This window comes from Equus caballus, chromosome 9 (assembly GCF_041296265.1).
Source record: "Equus caballus isolate H_3958 breed thoroughbred chromosome 9, TB-T2T, whole genome shotgun sequence".
NCBI classification, from domain to species: Eukaryota; Metazoa; Chordata; class Mammalia; order Perissodactyla; family Equidae; genus Equus; species Equus caballus.
Window position 1 is genome coordinate 35,570,328 of NC_091692.1, and position 17,796 is coordinate 35,588,123.

Here is a 17,796-nt window from a genome sequence, read left to right on the forward strand (position 1 = left end):
ACAAGTGACCATCTAATTACAGATATGACTTTGTGGAGCTGGTGGAAGCAGCTTGCCGAGATGCTCCCAGGAGTCAGGTTCTTTCCCAGTGCTCAAATGGAAGAGAACAGTGACCTCAGGTTCCTCACAGCACTTCTCATAATGATGATGAGAATACTGCCAGAAGCATCAATAACTTTATGTAGGGAGTGGTGGCTATGTGCCTGCTGCTGTGCAAAGCACCTTCACAGATTGTTTACTCCTACCAATCATCTCATGATTGAGGCTTTATTGTTATCCCCAGTTTACAGATAAGAAAACCGAGATTTAGAGAAACTAAGGACATACCACAGGTCTCATGGGGACAGAGTAAAGCCTAGCTTCAAAATCATATCAGGTCTTACTTTTTTTAAGGTTTTTTTTCTTCCCTCTATGTCTCAGTATATGAAATAGAAAAAGGATACAGCTTATGTCCTTGCTCTGCTTTCATTACAATGTTAAAAACATGACCATAAGTGGTGCAACATATAAATACAGAGCATATTTTAGGTCACAGAGCGACCAGAGTCAGGCTGGGGGCACAGGCCACTTGCTCTGCATTGGATCTGCACCTGTCTTTCTAAGCACAGACAGGGCTGTTAGGCTATGTAGGCTAATGATGATATACTGGTAGTGATGATAACAGCACCATGCATTCCCCACGGCCACCTCATGTCATCCTTAAAGCAATCTCTGGTAAGTGCTATTATTCCCTTTCTAGAAAGGAAGAAACTGAGATGTCAGAAGCTTGTGTCCCTCACACAGTTAAGACCTGAGAATCACAACCCAGGTCTGTAGGCCTCCAAAGCCTGTGCTTTGGCCACTGTGGCACAAGGCTCCTCTGCAAAATGAAGCAATTAAGAACCAGAAGTCTCCCTTCCAACTCTTATGTGCAATAATTATAGGGTGAAAAAAGCTACAAATTCAGTTCCTTGTTTAAAAAAAAAAAGCCATTTGACTAGGTCAGGTAAACAAAATGATATTTGGGCTAGCTTGGCCCAACTCTAAAGACTCATAATGGGACCTCGGAATTAGGTTGGAAGGGCCAAGCTATCCCCAATTGTGTCCCAGTTCGTGGTGTAGGTTGCCTCTAGGCACGTAAGCAGCCTACAGGCCCCTCTTCGGGTGCCCAGAATCTCCCAGGAGCAGCAGAAACAGGGCCATGCTCCCAGTCACCTCCACTGTGCCCACCTCACAAGGCACCCTCAGTCTTGGGCAAGGGCGGGAGCACTACATTATAGGATATGGTAGTCAGTCCACTCTGTGGGTATGGTGAGCCTGTCCCAGCCAGGCTGCTTCTCACTTTGCAGCTAGTTCCCACTATGGGTGACAAGCCCACTGAAGTCATCCAAAAAACTTACAACATGAGGTGTGGGTCACAAGGAAAGAAATCAGACAGCCCTCCCTCATTGCAGCCCTCCCACATTAGCACCCAAAGTTCCAGCATATCTTGAATGGTCAATCCGAGGAGCAGTTCACACATGCCCCAAACAGAAGTATGTGATGGGTTCTCAGCACCCAGTGCCTCTGCTCTCCATGGCTCTTGCAGCTGTGTCCACTCTCAGCTGCCTGGTGATTGCTGGGGGACATCCACCCTAACAGCCTTCCAGTCACTGCTAGCTCTGACAGGAGCCTCCCTGGATATTCTCTCCATACACAACTGATAAGACTTGCTGGAGTTGTACATGTTAACAACCATTCATAGGAGGAAGAAATCCCTAGAGATGAAATTTCAGATTCCAGGAGAGGTAAAAGATCCTATCTGCTGCCTGTAAACAGCTTAATATTCTGCATAATCAGAAGAATGTCTCTGTCTAAAAAAGAAACTTTCAATAAATCAAACGTGGTACAGTGGACAGAAGATCCCAAGACCTGGGCTGCACGCCTGTCAGCTGTGTGCCCTTTGACAGACCCCTCAGGCAAGACTGAGCTGGTCTAGCACCTGTCAGGCCATGCCCAGCACACCTACATGATTTTAAATGGGACGTTTCCAGTCTCTATGCAGATATCATAAAGTATGCTAAGTCAGCAGAGAGTCTCTTAAATCAAAAACAAAAATTATTTTTTCCCTCTGAGCACAGAGGGCATGCTGTTAGACCCTCCCAGATTCCAAGGACAGTTCTCCTAAAATCTCAGTATTTCCAAGTGAATGGCTCTCACCAGCACTGGATTCGTTTAGATTGACTCACGCAGGCCTGTGTGTGGAGAGTCATAGCCATTCCTTGAGACTGGATTTGGTGAAGAACAAACATATTGGGTCTGCTACACAGAGGCAGCTCTAGCCAGAGGAAGGGACACCAGCCCTAGGCTCCACCTGCTGTCCCACAAAACCCTTTGGGAGATTGCTTCATCCCTTCCTGCGCTCTCTGCCATTCCTCTCCATCTCAGCATCCTGCACATTGTCTCCTACAGTGAGCTCTCCCAGGCCACCTATGGCCCAGATCATCTCCATCTCCCTCTCCAAAGCCCTACCAGTTATGCACGCCATAGCACTTGGTATGAGCCTTCATTACTGAACTTATCACACTGTACGTATTTGCTTCCATGTTTCTCTCCACGATGCTGTGTGAGCACCATAGAATGGATGGCAGTTTTCTGTATCCGTGTGCAGTCTCACAGTCTACTGTGTAGACTCAGAGGTAAAACAAGCATGTCTTTTATGCTTCTCGTATCATCAAAAAATGCCGGGCACAGTACTAGAAAAAGCACAGGGTCTTTCTGAGAAAACTCTTAAGACCAATAAGGATTCTATGAACAAAGTTATAAATAGCAAAAGGCCAGGCAAAAAGCAAATCTGCATTTGTAGAATGCACCCAAGGTACAGCATATAAATAACATCTGATCATGTCATTGGAATTAAAAGGTCAGAGACATAATATTTAAGTTTTAAAGTGACAACATAGAGAAAAGATTCCTTGCAGGTAGGATCCCTGTCTTATTTACCTTCTTATTCCCTGTAGATACATAATAGGCACTCAAGAGGAAATAAATGAATGAATGAGTAGTAACTTAGAAGAGATGAAGAAAAGGAAAAAAGTAATGTTAGTAAATAAAAAACTTATTTTGGGTTTCTTAAAATTATTTTTATTAAATGAGACAGCCACAGCAAATCTAAGCAAAGTGTTGTATGCCTGACTCATGAGAAGTAAAAGAGAACTCTGAGGAGTCATAGTGCTTTTAACAAGATCATTTAAAATGTTCTATTGTAGTTCTTTTTATGGGTCATATATCCTTAGCACACAGCATGGCTTTTCCCCTCTAGGCTTCTATTTCTGTTCAAGTGAAAAGTTTGGGGTCAGCTAAATTTGACACCTCCTGTGAAATTCCAGAGGTTCAAAACCTAATGGAATTTAAGGCAAAGAGATCTTGTTTTCTTCTTTCAGAAACATACCCAGGAGGTCATCATGGGTATCCTTTTAAGAGAAAGAGAGAAGTGGAGGGAGTTGGAAGGAAAAATGCAAGCAATGAGAGCATTTTTTAAGTTCTTAAAACAAGTATGGTTCTTTGCTGTTAACATTTCCAACACCTTAGCTCTTTGCTTGCAGTATTGGAGAAAATATATAACTTTTTATTAGAAAGGTTTTCTTAAATATAAAAATGTTTTAGATAAAAAACAGCATAGCAGCCAGAAGATTATCTGTTTTAAAGGAGATGTTCTGCTGATTCCAAGTCTGTGGCAAAGAGCTCTTACCTCTTACCAGTGGAGCTGTTTCTAGAGGCACTGGGTTTGCTGACTGCCCTATTCTGAAGGCGTCCAAAGTCTTCTGCAGAACATCCAGGATTTATCAACTGTTGAGCTTCCCCGACTTCATTATGTAGCTACTAAGAATTCCTTTGAAGCTCATACAGTTTGGGAGAAGTGGTGGGAGGGAGCGGGGAGAAGGGAGCAGGGAGGTGAGGAGGGGCAGACTGTGAGACAGGAGCAGGCCCTCCCTCCGGAGCCTGTGGCAGGATGTCCACATGCTGTAGTCACCCTGAGAATCAAATGGCATTTCAGCCTTATGCTGGCGGTCTGTTTTTTCCTGTCTAGAAACTAAGGGTTTTCCATTTTATTCACCAAAGAAGCCAAAAATATTGCACATTTAGCGTAACAAGGCCAAGGAAAATAATATTACAAACCAAATAAAACAAAATTTTAAAAAGTAAAATAAAGCAGTTGGTCACCAAACTTTTGCAACTGAAAAGAAAGATGGCTTTTATCTTACCTGCTCTATACATGTTTTTCATTCTGACTTCATCATCAGCAAAGCAGTTGCCTTTACCAGGAGGCTGATCTGAACAGTATAAAGAAATCTCCCAGATATTTCAGGCCAGTGTTGTTTAAAAAGAGACATCTAAAAGTTCTGTTGTACTTGAGACTTCTCTAATCTTAGCCATGGTTTGTATGTTTTTTGCCTTTGTTGGTGTTAGAGAGCATCAGAATTCCGTTACTAAAATCATTCAAGACTCCGAAGAGCTCAGGAAACTAATTTACTTGAAATCAATGTCATTTATTTCCACTTTGCTCTACACAATTGATAAGAGTCAAATGCTTCAAACTTCAGACTACACTCCACCTCTGGGACCACGGGTTCCAGGACAACAAATCCGCTTCTTTCCATTCGTTGTCTAAACTTAGAAAACACAGGAGACTTTTTGGAAGATTATACGTTTTCCAAGAGATTTCAACAAGGGTTTCTAAAAGTTTTGCACTTTTGTAGATTTGGCAACAACAACCAACCAAACAGGGACAAAACGTAGTGTTCAAAACCAAAGACTTTTTCTCTTACAAATTATTTTTCTCACTTAAAAAATCATTATGCAAACCTAGACTTATTGTATGCTCAAATAAAATGGGCACACATTCCACTTGGTGGCGATCTTCTGAACACGTTGTGTCTGTGTCTCCTGGCCGTGCTATTTAAGATTTCGTTACGGCTGTCCTGCGTGCTCTCACAGCCAGACAGGAACAAGTAGTGGGGATTTTAGTCCTAAATGCATTGGTAACAGCAGATGAACATTTCCAGGGCTTTATTGCATATCATACCCTATTGTTGTTGAGGTTTTATGTTGTTTTTCTTTCTTATACCTTTTATTTGGTGGTAGGAAGTAGATGTTGAGAATGTGGACAAAAAATAGATTTGATGCTTGGAGATTAAATCAGACGTTTGTTCTGGTCAGCCTCTGGGCCCTTTGCAGTTTATGTCATCCCATAACACATATGAGAGTCCAGTTAATGAGAGAAGCAGACATTCTGCGGTAGAGACAGCAAGACTGGATTGTAATCTCCTAAGGAGAGAACTGATTTCATTCTGCTGCTGCAGATAGAAGTGAATCAAAGGATGAGATTTAACCTATCACTTCTTCATTTCCTCCTTATATGTATTTTTTCCACCAGAACTATCTTGACTCATCTTTTCACATTGTTTTCTGTTTAGAAACACTGTGTTCCTCTCTATCCACTATGCTGTCTTCTCGTATAGCCAGTCCTTGCATCCTAGACTTACAAGCTGGGTCACTGGGGCTACCCTCGGGGGAACCTGATCAAGATCTGTGGAGTGTTTGCTTTCTTCCTTTCCAACTCTGCTCCGCATTGCATGTTCATGGGGAGTATAGGGAATACCAAAAATAAGACATATCAAATTTGCCCTTTTGATGGTTAATTAGGAAACCTCACTGGCCACCTATTGAGAACACTTTTTGTTAGTTAATAAAGAGAAACAAATATTTTGAAAGAAAGATGAAAATTTAAGTAGTAAAAAAAACCACCGACTGTTATCTCCCTTAAAAGGTATTGCCACCTAGAGGCACATTCATTACTTTTTCCTTGTCAAAATACTCATATCAAGAGTTTCTAGAAGAGCTCTGAACCCCGCACCACCCCCCCATGCTTTATGTCTACAAATAGGAGTTGATTTGAATTTGTGTTTCTTTGTTTTTTAATTTATTGAGAGAGGAAAAGAATTTTATCTATATTCTGGCCCATTCAGCAAGTTTTCATTAGCATCTATAGAACCAGATGTATGAACTGACTTTTTTTAAGGAGATGTCTGAGAATTCTGTTTTTAAGTTGTATCCAAGAGGATTTTCCCCTAGTTTTATGGAGAAATAACTGACATACATCACTGTATAAGCTAAAGGTGTACAGCATGACGGTTTGATTTACATATATTGTGAAATGATTACCACAACAGGTTTAGTTAACATCCATAATCTCATATAGATACAATAAAAAAAGAAAAAAATTTCTCCTTGTCATGAGAACTCTTAGGATTTACTCTCTTGACAATTTTCCTGTATATCATACAGCTGTGTCAACTATAATCATCCTATTGTACATTACATCCCCAATCCTTATTTATCTCATAATTGTAAGCTTTTACCCCTTGACCACCTTCCTCCAATTGCCCCTCCCTCCACCCCCTGCCTCTGGAAACTCCAAATGTGATCTCTTTTTCTATGAGCTTGGTGTTTTTTGTTATTGTTTTTCTTTTTAAGATTCCACATATAAGTGAGATAATACAGTATTTGTCTTTCTCTGTCTAACTGACAGACGTTATTATGGCTGAATAATATTCCATTGTACTCATACACCACATCTGCTTTATACATTCTTCCATCGATGGACACTTAGATTGCTTCCATGTCTTGGATATTGTGAATAATGCTGTGATGAATATGGGGGTGCAGATATCTTTTCGAGTTAGTGTTTTCATTTCCTTAAGATATATTCCCAGAAGTGGAATTCCTGGATCACATGGTAGCTCTATTTTTGATTTTTTGAGGAACCTCCATACTGTTTTCCATAGTGGCTGCACCAATTTACATTCCCACCAGCAGTGTATAAAGGTTCTCTTTTCTCCACACCCTCTCCAGCATTTGTTATCTCTTGTCGTTTTGATGATGGCCATCCTAACAGGTATGACGTACTATGTCATCATGGTTTTGATGTGCACTTTCCTGATAATTAATGATGTTGAGCATCTTTTCACGTACCTGTTGGCCAGCTGTATGTCTTCTGTGGAAAAATGTCTATTCAGGTCCTTTGCCCATTTTTAAATTGGATTATTTGGTTTTTTGCTATTGAATTGTATGAGTTTTTTATATATTTTCAATATTAACTCCTTATGAGACATATTATTTAAAGTATTTTTTACCTTTCCATAGGGTAGATTATTTCCTTTGCTGTGCAGAAGCTTTTAAGTTTGATGTAGTCTCATTTGTTTATTTTTGGTTTTGTTGCTTGTGCTTTAGGTGTCTTTCCAAAAAATTGTTATGAAAACCCATGTTGAGGAGGTTTTTTCCTATGTTTTCTTCTAGGAGTTTTATGGTTTCAGGTCTTAGATTTCAGTCTTTAATCCATTTCAAGTTAATTTTTGTGAGCAGTGTATGGTAGGGGTAAAGTTTCATTCTTTTACATGTGAATATCCAATTTTCCCAGCACTATTTTTTTTTTTGGATGTACATCATATTTCGAATTCTGTGTAGATTATATCATGTTCACCACCCGAAAACTAATTATAGTCCATCCCCTCACATGTGAGCCTAATCACCTCTTTTGCCCTCCCCCCTCCCGCCTTCCCCAATGGTAACCACCAATCCAATCTCCAATGCTATGTGTTTTTTTGTCGTTGTTTTTATCTTCTACTTATGATTGAGCTCATATGGTATTTGACTTTCTCCCTCTGACTTATTTCACTCAGCATAATACCCTCAAGGTCCATCCATGTTGTCACAAATGCCCAGATTTCGTCATTTCTTATGGCTGAGTCCATCATGTATAATTCCCAGCACTATTTATTTGAAGAGATTGCCTTTTCTCCATTGAGTGTTCTTGGCTCCCTCATCAAATATTGGTTGACCATATGTGCTTTGGTTTATTCCTGGGCTTTTCATTCTGTTCCATTAGTCTATGTCTGTTTTTATGACAGAACCATACTGTTTTAATCACTGTAGCTTTAGAGTATAGCTTGAAATAAGGAAGTGTGATGCCTCCTGCTTTGATGAACTGATTTTTGTATGACCTAATTAAGAGACCTTAGCCAATCCCTCAATCTCCTTAAATCTGTTTCTTAATCAATAAAATACAGAATTTGGACTACTTATTGCTATGATTCATCCCAGTTCTGAAATGCCATTCTCACCAAATTTTATATCAATCTCATCACAGGGGCCAAAGCACCATGAACGAGTAGAAAAATTACAAGTCCCAAGGGTGAAGGGAACTGCATCTCTGAAGTGTTGCTTAGAGGAGAATCCCTTCGGAAGGAGTACACATAGGAGATTTCAATGAGTGAGAAATAAACCTTTGTAATTTTCAAAACTTTATACATCTGGGGGTTTGTGTGTTACAACAGCTAATATTAACTAATATACTCCTAGGCTTTGTTTTCACCATTGAAAAGAATGAGAATAATAATTAGCATTTAGGAAAGTTTTTCTGAGGTTTAGCGTGCCTTCAAGAGTATGCATTATTTCTGTTCCTTCTCTCCATCCAGCTGCAGAAGAAGGACAGAGCATCCCCTTTTGCACTGTGTGGGCATGAATGAGGCCCATGCTTCATGAAGTCCACCTGTGCATGCTGTTCTTCTGAAGAGCAGCTTACAAGCCTGTGTTCCCTGAGAGGGAGCTGTGCGGGATACAGCTTCTTCACACGATGACACAAGGCTGGGAACAAGGACACTTGGACAGTTCATCTCTCCATGGGCTTGAGAACCTGAATAAAAGTCACTTGAACATTCCTTTTGTGCCCCAGGTCACCCCACTTGCTTCATCTGCCTCTCTGCCTCCACAGTGTTTTCCCTTGCCCTGAGCTTTAGCTGCTGTTCGCACCTGGAAGACCATGTTGTGCCTGAGGAACAGGGGTCATCCCATGAAGATCATGTATCACAAGAGCCCAGTTTCCTGTGTCTGCCACAGAAGCATGGAGTGAACCTCCAGTGCTCCTTGGGGGACAGCACACACTGAAAATCTGGCCTACTCCTTCTAGAATGCCATTCTGTCACAAGAGCAACTCCCTTCACCCACCTACAAAACTGCAAAAAGACCACACAAAGTTGATTAGGAAAAATCCATGGTGTGCAATTGCAAACCTGAGCAGAGCACAGGATACCAGGTAGGACCCCAAAGAGGCAGGAAGAAATAGGGGAGAAGATGACCATCAGCACAGTGACGGCACCGTTGTCACAGAGGCCCTATCTGAAAGCGGTAGTAAATATCCTGCCACAGAAGACACTGTGAGCTTGGTTAATGCTGTGAGTATGGGAAGAAGCCAATCTCCAAATTCAGCTTATGCTAAGCCACACGCTCAGTAAAAACTAGGAGCTAGAAAAATAAGCGCTTCTTTGCTCATGATGACAAGAATAGCAGCGGCTCACACTCACAGAGGCTTTCCTTGTTTTCCTTATATGTTAGCCTTGGTGGTCTCCAAAATTTCCTTGATTTCATACCATGTCACTGTTATTCTCACAGTCATTCTACCACTTTTCTTGCAGATTTTCTCAAAACAGATCTTCTATTTTTTGTACAAAAGCTTTCCATCACCTAGAAGGAAAACTCATCTTGGTGCCTGCCCCCCACAGAAGCCTATGCCTTCTGGAACAATCCTAATACGTTTGTTCCTCTAGGCATGCAAAGGAGCCCAAAGGTTTGTGGGACAAATGAGATGAATTAGCACGAGCCCCAGAGAAGATAAGCTGTGCCTGCAGAACTGGTCCTTGCCTCTGTGCTCACTATCAGAGACCACACTACCTCCCGGCACTGGGCTTGGCCTGGAAAACGGGAAACCAGTGTGAACTGAGGGACAGTTAGCCACACCCCAGCATACACAGAACACAGTGAGCTGGTTCTTATCTCTGCCCATGCCGCCCTTAGCTCCTCTGTGCTCTTTGCTTCTCCCCTCCAATAATTCTTTATATAATTCCTATTACAGGTCAATGTTCCTCTTGCGTGACTCATCTGGGCTGGTTTTCATACTACATCCTCTCTGCCCTGAGCCAGTTTTCCTTCCCTCAGTTACTCAGTGAGAGGCTTCCCACTGAGTGAGATCAGATGAGGAATGCTTCCTCCCCTCCTCTCTCTCTCATCTGGATGCCTTCTGTCACACCACCCTTCTGGCTTCCAGCAGCCTTGTCTACTTTTCCCATTCTTCCTTCAATCATTCCTTACAATTATTCTCTCCCCCAGGAAAAGCCCTAAGTGTGTTATCATACTTATATTTTCTCTATTAGTGTTTCTAAATTCTTTTTGAGACTCTGATAAAAGATATTCATCTGCCCCAGAGAAATGGCCATACACTTTCATCCTGGTCAGCCAATAGCATGGCCCGTTCCTGGGCTTCAGGTAAAGCACCTTTGTTGTAAATGTTTCTGGATCCCTGGGCACCAGTGGCTGCTCCATTCTGGAGCAATGGAGGGTGTCCCCTAAGAGCACCTCTGTGTGGTTGGTAAGACCTTGGGGAGCCTGGCCACCACTCATGTTAACCTTTCCCCTCCCAGGCCCCAAAGCTGTGGACAAACCTCCAGAAGAAATAAGACACATGGCTGGGGGGAGAGGGGAGGATTAGAAACTGTAATTCAATCTAATATTTGAGGCTTGGCAAGTGTACCTATGGGATTTCTTGAAAACCCCCAAATCTTTTTCATTTCAGAGCAATTAAGCAGACCCCAGCGTCCTGGCTCCAGTAAGCCGCTCAGCTCTCAGTTTTATTGCCCGTTTCCTTTTGCTTTGCCAGCACCAGCTCCCATCCTTTCCTTGTTTTGGTGCCATGGAGGGGCCCCATGAGCAAGTGTGGGGCCGGGGGGCTGGGCGCAGACATGGACCAGGCCAGTGAGGCACATGTGGCTCCCAGGGCCATGGCGCTCAGGCACTGATGTGTGGTATAATCAAAACCATCTAGCAGTAATTTAATAGTTCCCACCAAGTACAGACACAAAGTCTAGCAGTCCTTCCCTACACACACTTAACCCTTGGAGGAGGAGAGAGGGCCAAGGGAAAGGGGAAATTAATCCCACAGAGTTGCTACCCTGGGACTTTTTGCTTTTTGGTTTTTGCTCTGATGTTAGAAAGATGTGAACTTTGGAAACTTGCAATGAGCAGAAATTTATATTAAAATATCTTTCTTCACTTCTGGCAGAGGGGATGCAGGTGGGGAAGGGCAGTGAGGACCCTCACACACTGGGGAGGGCCAGTCCCTCTGAGAGGACTGTCCATCTTCTGGACCACACAGAACATCAGTCAGCACAGCACCATTAACAAGCTGCTGCACTTTTTAAAAAGTGTTTGAATGCGACTTTGATACATGGTAAGGCAACTGACTTAATACAATCTGCAGCCACATCTTCACTGAGAGAGAGCTGTCAGCTCCATTTTCCCAGTTCTGCAGCTCGCCCTTGTTCCTCTGGAGTGCAGACATCAGTGTCATGCACCAAGATGGCCAGGCACATTCTGACCTTCAAGTGGAGTTCAGTAACCAAGCAAGTGACAAAATTGAAAGCATGAGCTTTGGCAGAAACTTGTCTTCCAGTTGGAAGTTTTGATTTTAAATTACAATAAAATTCCCTAAAATTAGTCACCTATTATTGTTGAAATTTTCCATATTTGGTAAGATCAGTGATAGCTCTCACCTGTCTGTGGCTTGTTATCCCATCAACAGACTCACATATGTCTGAGACCTCTGATGTTGAGGCCTCTGCTAGGCAGTCCGCCCACACACACATTCATTACATACCTAAGGTACACCCAGGACCACGCTGCAGGAAATACAGTCCCCAAACGTGGCAGCACTCTCAAAACACTGAAGGAATGTTGAAGAGATTCACTGGTCCACTAAATCACAGACTCTGAGTGGGAAGCCCAAGAACTTTTTATTTGTAAAGCCTGCCCAGATCACTCTGACACAGAGTGAGGAACTACTGGCAGAGCATGTTCTCATCCTCAGGCCACCCCTGGAGAAGCTCACCCTCCATGTTGTGCCAGCTGAGAGGGGTTGGACCAGATGCCCAGGTGCACGGTTTTGCCTTAAAACATTGACAAGCGGTGGGACCTGCAGAAATTGGTTGACCTTTCAGGCCTTCACTTTCCTTATGTGCAAAAAGAGAATGATAACAGTATCCGTCTTATAGAGTTTTGTGCACATGGAATGAGTTAACATTTGAAAAGCATTTGGAACAGTAACTGGCATATTGTGAGTGATGAATAGGAATTAATTACTATTTTACTTTGAGATCTAAGTTAGATGATATAGAACTGATTGCAATGGCTAAGGAAATTCACAACATTGGGACAGTCGATCAGGGAAGGTTTCATAAAGAAAGAGAGTCTTGAGCTAGGTCTGGTGGGGCAGAAGTGGCATTCCATGTTGGAAGGAAAAATCTTTAGCAACAATATGCAGGTGGAATTGATTAGGAGAGGTACAAAGATGATATAAAGGATATAATTATGTGTTTATTTATGAATTAACAACAGACCCAGTAACAATCCAAACTGATAGCTAAATCAAATGATAATTCATTTCAAGCAATATTTTCAATTTTCCCAACAGGCCTAACTCTGTGAATAGGTAAGAGGTGTGTGTAAACTTGGGGTGGGAATGGGGGCTTCTTCAGAGAACACATGCCCACTCCCCCTTCAGGACCTGATATCCTAAATCTTTGCATGTCCTAACTACTCAAGGACTGCATGGAAGAAACATGAATGAGCTGAGCCTCGGCTCCTGTGACTGGATGACACGTACTTCTGCTCCCTTTGCCCACTGAGAAAGGGAGCTAGGAAGAGGTGGGCCAATTGCTTACAGTCTGGATCCAGGCTTAGAATACATATTTGATATGTATTTTTATAATAATAAGTAGAGATGGTATTTATTGATTGATTTACCTATTTGATAAACATGTACAACTTTATGAGAAACACATGTTATGGTGGGAGAAGTTGGATCAGATGGCCCTGAGAATTTAAGCTTTTCAGAGAGACCAGTGTTTTTCCTTGAGATCAGGAATAGTGCTTTGTTGGGAAATGTGTGTTAAATGACAGTGTTTAGCATCCTGTCCCAAATAAGAACAACGTCCCAAGTGAAATCCCGGGAACAAAAGCAATCATGACAAGAGAATATGCTACATCAGAGTCATCTGGGTCCTGATTTTTTTTTTCTCTACTTGCTTCGACGTTAAATATTGTCTGAGAAAAAAATATGATTCAGAGTGAGCCATCTGTCTTTGGTTTCTTTTGAGTGGGTTGCCACCCGCAGTAATCAGCGTAACCCCAAGATGAGTAATTCTGTCATACTGATAGGGCCCTGATTAGCGAAAAGTGCACTGGGAGCCTCTAGTTTTGGTTCCCTGGGTTCCTTAGAAACTTCTAACTTGGTCCTCATCCCTGCCACGTTCCAGATACAGTCAGTGCAGGTTGTCTGGGGCAGCCTGGCTGGGGTTCAGGCTTTTCCCCAGCCCCACAAGAATGTGGACTGTGAGCCACGGTCAGGTACAGGGAAAGCAGTGTCTGCTCATATACTGGTCTCCTATGGTCTCCCCAATCCTTCCATCACAGTCTTCCCCTACAAGGTTGAGCATTGCTACAACCAGCTCCCTTTCCCCAGGGAAGCCACCCCACTCCCTCTCAGCCACCCAGCCACCCAGCCACTTCAGCACTCCAGGCCATCCATTTCTCAGCAAGAAATTTCTACTTGGGTGGCCAAAGTCATTCAACCTATGGCCTTATGCCTATAACTCTACCCAAAACATCCAGTAACTGCACTGTAGTGCAATGCCCAACATGTTAAATAGCTTCCTTGCAATCTAAACTCATTTTATTAATGTATGTCCTATTCTTTATTAAGAATCACTTTTCACAGAGCCTTCTCATGGCAGAGGCCAGACTAGTGTATGACCTCAGCCATGGAGTTGGCCCAAGGTGCCTAGCAGTCACAGAGGTGACCCAACGTCACATAACCAAAGTCACAGACATTTCCCCCATGACTCCCATTGGCCTAGAACTGATTTAGAAAAGCAGAGACCTGAGGCAGAACTGGGACACTTAGCTCAGGGTCCAATCACGTTTTCCTCCTTCCCTCCTGAAAAGCATCTCCCTCTTGTCCTCTCCTGTTTCCCAATGCTTCCTGCTTCCTAACTCCTCTCTAAATTAAAGTAATGTATTTATCCTGGAACTGAAACCTTTTCAAGCCAATGTAGTAATTCTCCAAGCATTTGCATTTGCAGATTTTTATCTCCAATCATTAAATGGAAGCTTTGTGTCCTGTTAAAGGAATGTCCGTTTTCAGGGAAGGAGTTTTGGATAAATCCTCCTTACATCCAAAATCACGTCAAGAGTGCCATGTGCCTGGATCTGAAAGAGCCGTGGGTACTGGGGCTGGGGCTGGTGCTCCTCTGCCTGCCCAAACCATCTCCCACCCTGGCTCCCAACCTCCTTCCCTTCCCTCCACCAAGGACTCTCCAGTGGATGTAAAGAAAGAATCTCTCTCCCACCCTCACTCAGCCAGCCCCTGCCAGGAGACCTCATGCCCTGTGGCACTCCTTTGATCATCCCAGACTCTTCCTACAGCATAGATCTCAGGACAGGGGCGTGAAGCCACCTAGATAGGATGAGGGGAAGAAAGTGGGGAATTCTGGTGAATGCAAGGAAGTGCAGAGGGGACCCAGAGCAGGGCTAGAACCCAGGAAGGCCCACCTGATGGAACATGAGATGAAGGGTCTGTCTTTGCACACTGAGAAGTGGCAGCCACACCTGTACCAGTAAAGCTAGAGTGACACCAGGTCTGAATGATAGAGACCTAATGAAATAAAGGAAAACATTTAGAAGACGACTTGTCTGTACAAAAGTTGTACTGATTATAGTTATTTTGTTAACTGCTGATCATTTATGCCTAATTATCATGCAGCATAATAATGACTATGTGCATCATGAAATGTATCTCAAATTAACTGTGTTTCTTTTGATTACAGCAGCAAATCCTGCAAATGTATGACCACTTGGTCTTTATAATTAGTTTCTTCTGTGGCACTATCTACTTTGGCAGCATGGTTTTATGCATTTGTCCTAAAACAAATGAAATCAAGTCAAATGAAGTAGAAAAAAATAAAATAAAGAGGCAAAAACAACAGGGGGCCTGTCCAGAACCCTCAGGTAAGCAGGCCTCTGCCCATCCTGCCTCCTGGACAGGAGATCAGTCCTGACAATCAGGCTGCAGCTCTGTTCTGCCCACTTCTGTATCCCCAGTGGCCAGACCGGCACCCTGCACTGTACATATTGATAAATACTTAATGAGCAAATAGCAAAGGAATGCTTGAGAGCAGAGGTGGCATTGGTGTAGGTCAGGTTTTGACAGCTCTGTTCTGACCCCCTGAGAACAGGGAGGACAAAGAACAACTGTGCATGGGTGAGAGTGGTCTGAGTGGTCACCTGAGTTGGCACCCTGGCTCCGTCACAAGTTCTTATGACTTTGCCCACATCATTCACCTGTTGGAACCTCTGTTTTTCTCTCAGGAATATGGAGATTTTCATCATCTCACAGAATTCATGGGGGATTAAAAAAGTTAAAAAAAAAACACAAAAAACTTCATAAGTGCTAATGCTAAGGAAATTGTATGTTTACCTCACAGGCCCTTTCTGTCCATTTTAATGGGAATTTCCTGTGGCAGAGTATACAATAAGTGTTGTAAATCTTCCCTTCTATGGAGGGTATTGAAAGAGCCACATTAGTTAAGGATGGAGTACACAGTTGGACCTTGCATCTCAGAGAGAACTATTAGAATTTTCAGAATTTTACTTTTCAACTCAGCAAACAGCCACAGAGGAGAAGCACTGGGTGTCTGTCCTGTACTAGGTACTGGGCATCCATGCTGCCCACAGGCAGCTTTCAGACCCAGTCCAAGTTTTGTTAGAGGAAAGTTAAGTGAAAGACTGAAGGCAGCCCTCACCACACATATCCTTCTGGAGGAGCCCAGACGGGCTGGGGCTTCACATGGCTCAATGAAAGAAGGTCTGGGTCTGACAATCTGCCCTCCAGAGCAGGTGAGGTGCTCCATTGCTCATCATTTCATTACTGTGAGCCTCGATTTCCTCTCCTGTATCTAATTTTTTTATTTAAACACACTCTACCTTGAGTCAAGATGAATGCTGTGGACTGAATTGTGTCCCCCCAAATTCATATGTTGAAGCCCTAACTCCCAATGACTGTATTTGGAAATAGGGCTTTTAGGAGGTAATTAAAGTTAAATGAAATCATAAGGGTAGGGTCCTAAGCCGCTAGGATTGGTGGCCTTATATTAAGAGGAGGAAAGTTCTGCCTCCACATATTGTGGAAAGGCCACATAAGGACACAGTGAGAAGGCAACTGTCTGCAAGCCAGGAAGAAAGCCATAACCAGAAATTCAACTGGCAGGCACCTTGATCTTGAATTCCCAGCCTGTAAAAGTGAGAACTAAATGTCTATTGTTTAAGCCACTCAGTCTATGGTCTTTTGTTATAGCAGCCCAAGGTGACTAAGACAGCGAGGTTCAATTGAGAAATTTAAGCAAAGCTCCCACCTCGAAGCAGGTGCTCTCTTTCCCCAAGCACAGTACTGTGAGTGTGATTAACCTCCTTCTGATAAACTGAGATCACATAATGCCTCAGAATATTGTTCTGAATAAGAAATCTCCACATAGAGGTCTATGTAAGAAACTATAGGAGGTGTTGGAGATACTGGTGATTGGATATCTCTTGGAAAACAAATTTCTCTTTCTTACTTTTGTCAGTCAAATTCCATTCCACTTTTCTGCTACAGAGAGAGGTTGTGACTCCACTAAGCCAATTAGGAGAAAAGCTACATTCTTTGAAAACAAGGATTCCCTAAGCAGATGTGTGTCTAACTTCCTCCTTGTGAATGTCCTCAACATTCGAGAGTCCTTTGATAAAGTTATTGCTGAAACAGATAATGTTGTGTGGTTCCTCCAAGTGCTGGCCAGAGGCAACAGTATTAAATGGCCAGAGTTTGCCCTTTTCTGCTCTCAGCCAGCTCTGAGTTGCCACCTTTAGGTATCCCATCTCCTTTTGGTCCCTCTTCTCATCCCTCCTGGCCCCTAGTCTTCTGAAAAGGATGTGATGAACTAACCATCAATTAAGAATTAAATCAGTAGGGGCCAGCCCCGTGGCACAGCTGTTAAGTTCGCACGTTCTGCTTCTTGACGGCCCAAGGTTTGCCAGTTCGGATCCCAGGTGCGGACATGGCACCGCTTGGCACACCATGCTGTGGTAGGCGTCCCACATATAAAGTACAGGAAGATGGGCACGGATGTTAGCTCAGGGCCAGCCTTCCTCAGAAAAAAAGAGGAGGATTGGCTGTAGTTAGCTCAGGGCTAATCTTCCTCAAAAAAAAAAGAATTAAATTAGTAATATTTCTTAAGGAGTTTGGCACTTCCTTCTGGGGAGGTTACATTTCCACAAACAATCCACTCTTGAGAAAAATAAAGGACCTTCAAATTATACATTTCAATCACTAATCCTCTGTAGGGGTAGCTGTAACTCAGAATGGGGTGAGGAAATGACATCTGATCACAGACGACCACCTCCTTGAGCAATCTTGGTCCATCAGCCTTTCTCCATTGACACTACAGATTTCTCTGCATGATGAAGAGGTGATAACAAAGGGGTTTAGTAGAATGCTTTTAAACCCCTCTCCCAAAGATAGGGTTCTGTCCCACTTCCCAAAACATAAGGATGGCATAGAAGAGATGACAGAGTCCTGGTCAGTGGCAGGCCCAAGGAAGAAATGTAACCCTCTTGTTTCCAGGACTAAGCTCTGATTGG

The 17,796-nt window shown here is 43.0% G+C and overlaps 1 long non-coding RNA gene across 6 annotated transcripts in view; it reads right to left on the reverse strand.

Moving 5' to 3' along the window:
* The window catches only part of LOC106780982 (uncharacterized), a 167,700-nt gene extending 163,727 nt beyond the window's left edge, over positions 1–3,973 (reverse strand). For 2 of the 6 annotated variants that reach the window (XR_011421310.1, XR_011421309.1), the window contains exon 1: positions 3,710–3,973. This is a non-coding gene — a long non-coding RNA (uncharacterized lncRNA). The remainder of the gene's footprint in view (positions 1–3,709) is intronic. The other 4 variants (XR_011421311.1, XR_011421312.1, XR_011421308.1 and 1 more) reach the window with 4 other exon arrangements.
* Between the last annotated feature and the right edge of the window lie 13,823 nt (positions 3,974–17,796).